Below are 7,006 nucleotides of genomic sequence, written 5' to 3'. Positions count from 1 at the left end.
TGTTTCAACATCTGTACACAGGTTGTTTCTTTTCTTCAGTTTGATCTTAACTCATTCCAACAACTCTACACTCAAATCTGGATGAAACTTTAATAATAATAATGATAAGGGTAATAATAATAATAATAATAATAATAATAATAATAATAATAATAATAATAATAATAATAATAATAATAATAATAATAAGTGTAATAATAATAATAATAATATGAGCATTCTAATGTGTTTTTAATGCTCAAAAAGTATAATATAGACACCAAGTTTGAAAAAATGTAAAAAAGTAAAACTAATTGTCAGATAGTCGTCATCTTTGAAATATGCAAAATAGAGGTCAGGCTACACCCAGTGATAAAGATAAGCGTTCCAACATGTTTCTAATTGACAAAAAACATGATTTAGACCAAGTTTGCATTCACAGCTCATCCGTTTCAAAAGTTATAAACACAACCTTTTTCAGGTGGCGGCCATATTGGATTTGGCCAATATGATGACCTGTAGGGTTGCTGGCTCGGGCACGGGTTTCCCAAACATGAGTATTCTGAACATTTTGAGCACCTCAGAAAATCTGTAGCTCCAACGGTTTAGAAGATAGTGCCATGTTGGAAGTGTGGTCATTTTAAAAAGGGCGCGGTCATGTTCGGGTATTTCGCCCCGGATAGAGAATTTCTCATAGTTCCCAAGTTGTTCCCTGGGGTCATATTAGCCAAAAACAGTTGAGATATTCTCTCCTAAATTAAATGCATACATATCTTAGCCAGGTCCTCTACTAACCTGGGTGGCAGTGCTGTAGAGGGAGAATTTACCCATGTTTGTTTTATGGGTGGGTGGTTGGTTACGCTCGATCTAGTATTGTGGCTGTGGGTGTCGCTAACTTTTTGGAGGTATTTAGTCAGATATGCGGGCATAGAGGGCATTGAGGGCAAAGTCGCATTGACTATTTTGAAGACCAATCCCATCTTTTGTTGTTTAACCCGATCTTCTACCCTGAGCCATCCTAGGCTAGCAAAATTTGTGGGAAAAAGGTGGATCATGGGCCCCAGGCCGAGAAGCAGTCGAGTCAGTTTGTTTTGGGAGGTTTGAAGCTTAGTCTTTAGTGACATTGAGATGTTGGAGTACCAGGAGGTATACAAGCATAGTCAAAAAGGGGCTGAATGAGGGCTCCTGAAAGAGTCCTGAGAGCACTTTTGTTGACAAAAGAGGAAATTCTGCCCTAAAACTACAGGGCAGAAGTTCCGAATTACAGTGTCACACAAAAGCATCAAAAGTAGCAGATCGACAAGCTCAAAGTGCGGTGCGAAGCGACATGTCTTGAGCTTGTCGATCTGCTACTTTTGCTATTTTTTTTATTCCTGAAATGTAACCGTTTTGGTCATAATGAGGTTTTGACCTGACAGAAACGATGTACACTTAAGCAATATTACACGAGAGGGTGTGCTTTACCGTCATTATTGGCACGCCAGTGATGCGGTCAGGAACGAGGCGAAGCCGAGTTCCGCGCGCATCACTGAAGTGCCAATAATGTAAGGTAAAGCACACCCTCGAGTGTAATATTGCTATTATACAACAGTTACCAACAAAACACATCCAAATGTATTCAAATTGTGGGGCAATTAATCATAAAAATGTTTTGCTATTGTCCGTTTCCCTGTAAAGAGAAGAGTTTTTGACTGAGAGACATTAAATAGTCCCTGTAGCAGCGCTTTGAGTTTGAGGCACCGTCTCATCAACACAGCTGAGCTATCAATGCTTGCGCAGTGGAATTAATTCCAGTAGGCTATATGCTCCGTCGTACGACCGTGTCACGTGGCCAAAATAACTGATCTACAAGCTGACAACGCGTCGCGATGGCGACGCGCTGTGAACTTGTAGATCGGCTATTTTCGCCGTGCGATACCTTTGTACGATAAAGTATAACATACACTGGACTGTTAACGAAATGGGAGTAGTTTTACTTCATACAGGAGGATATTTATAACCTTCTAACCATTGATCAACCGTAAGTCCACCAAATAAGTCAAAAATTAACAACATAGTCCATCTTGCATAGCTGCTTGTTCTCCAGTGGCGGCGGTGGGTCAGGCTACTGTCTGTTTGTTTTCCTACCGTGGGACAGCGTGACTTCACAGCACAGCTGTGCGATATATGGTCTAATCAGGTGCAGAATCAGTGCGGAGTGATTTATTAATGTGATTAGGCCCGTGCTATGATGCTGGTTTGAAGCACGGCTAGATAGCTATTTCAGCCAATCAGATTGCTTGGTCGGAACTACCTGTTGTATAATATTCCATTATATGGTTGTGTTATAACTTATTGTCTCCACCAGGCCGAAAGGCATGGCGAGAGATTATGTTTTACCCCCTGTCCGTCCGTCCGTGTGTCCGTGCGTGTGTCCGTCCGTGTGTGTGTCCTGTCCGTGTGTCACCAGCTAATCTCCGGCACCATAGGCCCGCTTGCTGCGAAACTGCGCACACACACTCCCTCGATACCAATTCAGAACCTCTGCCCCAAATTGTTCACATGGGATTGTTATAGCGCCACCAGGAGGCCGATTTGTGCAAAACCCATTTGTTGACATTACTCCTACAGATTTTATCCAAACGTCATACAAAATGGTACACAGTATCTCTATAGTCATGTGATCAACCCGGATCTGTCCGATTTCCTATATTCCATCCTGATTGGCTAAGGTTGGCTTCCAAAGTTTGCAGGATTGGTCTGTTTTGGAACAAAATGCCACAAATCATGAATGCAGTGTCCGATTGCCGTGAAAGGCCTAAGAATAAATGCCACCCTTTTCACATTGGCCTATTAAAGCGCCACCAGGAGGCCACAATAACGTACCTGACCTGGCGGAGACCTGTGCTCCGAGGAGCACTTTTTCTAGTTGGCACATGTCCTTACATGCAAGTAAGCTGCTACTCTCTGTAGGTCCCTATTGTAGGAGAATCAAATCCTTTGCTCCATTAGTTAGTCCATATTACCAGCATTTTAGGCAGTATCGGCAGCTTTCACCATACTGGTATCGGTATGGGAACAACTCTAATAGCACGCCGTGCACACACGCCGGGCAGCGATGGGGATGCTGGTGCTGTTCCCCGTTCTACGAACCGTGGCTAGGAGCGGGCCCACCCAAGTTTAATTATGACACCACATTTCAATGCTTTATGACGGTGTAAAGTGGACTTTAATCTTCATTCACTTTGTGACAGCCTCTACACTTCCACCAGAGACTGTATGCCACTGTTAAGTTAATGAATAAGTACATTTATGATTCTGATATGACTGTACTTTAACCTTTGTTGAAGCTATTGCTTGAGTCTCAGTCACTAATGTACGTGAAGCTGTGTACGGGTGTAAATCAGCTTTAGATTTTCACCTGTAAACCAAATCAACGAGTTGTCAAAGGTAAGAAATGCTCTTTGGAAACGTCTCAATCTTCAATACCGCAGAGGCTGCTGTATGACTGGATGATTGTGGACTCTTGACGAGATAACGTTGTTCGCTATGGTGTTTGGTACCTGACTGTGTGACGGCACAAATGTGCTGAATGTTGATAGCATGTTGTTTAGACTGATGCTAGGTTCTTGGTTTACCTGGGATCCTACTTTGTAGCACTTGATTGTTTTCTTTTCGTTCTATTTACGAGACCATTCAGACCAGGGGTGTCAAACTCGTGTTTTCCGGGTTGCTTGCAGCCCCCAACATGATTTTCATATACATTTAATGATACTATCCCTCTGCACCTGCACCTGAGAACAGACAGACAGGTGTTTGTTATATCAGCTTTTCAAGGAATATTATATAGCATACGATAATACGATACGATAATACTTTATTGTCAGTTTGCACTGAAATTTGTCTTGCGACCCAAAAACAGCCATGTATGCAATAACAGTACACACATTTGACATGACACAAGAAAACAACAAAATACAAAATACATACATAAAGACATGCAAAGACAAGAGCAATATCCACCACTCAGCCTACCCCTGGCTTATAACTCCTGATTAAGCCTCAATGTCGTCTGATGGACAAAGGACCTCTTCAGTTTGACCTTATTGTATGTAGGAACACCGTATCTCCTTCCTGAAGGCAGCAACCTATATTCTCCATACAAAGCATGGCTAGTGTTTGAAGTGATATTCCTTGCCAACCTTATCATACTGTTATCATGGTAGCAGAGAGAATCGGAGACATTGCAGGAGATTTGAACCATCGACTAAAAGACAAAGTTAGTCATTTATTGCCTTCTGTCTTGTAATTGACGAGAGCACTGACGTGACGGATGTTGCTCAGTTGGAAATATTTATTTGTGGTGTTGAGACATCCTTTGACCGCCACCGAGGAGTTTGTGGAGATGGTGCCTATGACAGACACTACAACGGCGAACGACGTGTCTGTCATAGGCGGGTGCAATACGTTAGTCCGACAGCGCATTCCTCCGACAGCGCAGTGCTCCGACATTAAACAGTAAACCCGAACCAAACCCGCACCCTAACCCTAACCGCACGCGGATGCCACATAGTCGGAGAAAAGGTCTGTCGGATTAACGCATGCCTCCCATTTCAAAAGGGCACTTAATGCCTGAATTTTTATTATTCTACCTAGATTTAGAGAAATATGTAATTTTAAATTAATACTAAGAATCTAGAATCGTACTGAAAAAAATAACTCCACAAACAAGTTGTATGAACAATATTCATACAAAAATAAGTCATTGATCATCTATATGAGAAATTCAGCATGTATTTCTGTACAACAGTGGAACACAACCTTGTTGCCCTGATCATGAGGCACATTGACAAAAACAACCTTTGCAAGAAGAGCCACAAGGCTCTCACAAATTTGCCCCATTAAAGAAATAAATCTCATAGTTTTATGTGGCAAGTCTGTAAGTTTATAAAGGCAGACATTTCTGAGTTTATGAACTAGCAGATTTCTGAAAAAATGAACTCGATCCTCTCAATTTGTTTGGATCATAGCCTAAAAATCACCAACTTTGCAATGGATGGCCTAATCAAATGATACATTGGAATCGGATTTAGCAATAAGGAAATAGGCTACTCTTGAATTAAATTAATCAATAGAAGAGCTTTATTCAATGCGTTATGGCTACGTACTGTGTGGGTGTCCACCATGTCCAGATTATGCGCAAGCCGGCTACTTTCGACGTGCGACCCGCTGTACGTTGATTCAGTCAACATCATATGAAAACAAACAATGTTGATGTAGCCTATTCATTAATCCAGGGGTTCTCAACCTTTTCAGGCTGTGACCCCCCAAAATAATCATATCGGAACACACACACACACACACACACACACACACACACACACACACACACACACACACACACACACTTTTAATTTCTTTAAATGGAATTTTAAAACAAGTTTAAAACATAAATCAAGTCAAAATCAAAAATCAAAAAATGCAAAGCAAGATCACGTTCAGTTGTCTATATACGCTAGACACAAGCAGACTACCATACAGTTATTATGGGAAGAGGGAAAGGGCAAGGTTATATTTGGTGGGCAAAACTTGGAGTCTGGCTTTTATCGTAAACTTGAGAATTGATTTGTCTATTGTTGCATTTTGTAATATGGAATGAGACACGGTGTAGTCGGTGCATGACAGGCAGGGAGTTTCGGGATGACAGGTTTGGTAATCTGCAGGGATCTGCAGTCCTGGGAAATTAAAACTTGTATAAAGTTATCCTTGGTGTTTAACACTGTCTGTGCGCAGATGTTTTGATCAGTGATCAATGCGTCAATGACCTCAACCGTGTATCCTGCTGCGTCCCTCCAATGTATGTGCGTGCTGTTGTACAGCCTGTTCCTCAAAAGGTGAATTAGAGCTAAAGCCTGGCTTTACCACCTATCCTGGCTTAATTTAGCCAGGATTAGGGCTGAATCGGTTCCACGAAAGCTGAATTATCTTGAAGATTAGTTTAGCCAGTTCACCCTGGCTAAGTTTAGCCTTATCCGATTCCACGAAAGAGAATTGAAGCAAGCCTACCTTAGTTACCATGGCAATTTAGCTTTGAAGTTAGCCTGGTCAGGAGCAGGCTAACAGACACACACACACACACACACACACACACACACACACACACACACACACACACACACACACACACACACACACACACATATATATATATATATATATATAAAGTATTAGTTACGGGTTTAAAAGAGCCTATTCACTGAATGTAAGTCCATGAGGAGCATATTTTAAATCAATTTCTAGTCAATGGAGAAATTATTTTTTATTTCTTGTCCACCTTTGGAGTTACATCATGATGGCAAGGTAACTACACAACCCAAACCTCTACCAAAGTGGTCTTGCAAATGTGGGGTTATTGCGTGTGCCCCCCCCCCGTCCCCCGCTCATCCCGTCGCGGCCCCCAGTCGCGGTCAACCGTCCCGTCCCGTCCCGTGCGTCCCGTTGCGGACCCCCGTCACGGTACACCCCCCGTCCCGTCCCGTCGCACACACACACACACACACACACACACACACACACACACACACACACACACACACACACACACACACTCTGTGTGTGCTTGCAATACTTTGCCACGCTTTCTCCCTGGATCTATTTATTGCGGTCGTGTTTCCTTTCTCGCTTATTATACATTTTACTTCCTTGTATGATTTCATGAGCTGCTGCAGTGCTGCTGTTCAGCCACAGAGAAGAACGCCGCTCTGGTTTTGGACTCCATGATTGGTCAAGTTCAAGGATTCTGCTATCGACTTTCATGGTCTTTCATAGAAATACGTGAAGCTTGGCTTCATTATCCTGGCTCGACACAGCCTGTCTTGACAAGGCCTAGCTCGACAAAGTCGCTCCTTTTCAGCCTGGCTTGGCGTTCGTGGAACGGAATAAACAAGGCTATACGGACCCGACTTTGTCAAGCCTGGATTTGGCTTAAGGCCAGGCTTATTTAATTCACCTTTCGAGGAACAGGCCCCTGGTCATTAAGATTAGGCCA

The sequence above is a fragment of the Gymnoscopelus microlampas genome (assembly GCF_963454915.1).
Source record: "Gymnoscopelus microlampas genome assembly, chromosome: 7".
NCBI classification, from domain to species: Eukaryota; Metazoa; Chordata; class Actinopteri; order Myctophiformes; family Myctophidae; genus Gymnoscopelus; species Gymnoscopelus microlampas.
This window is presented reverse-complemented; position numbering follows the sequence as displayed.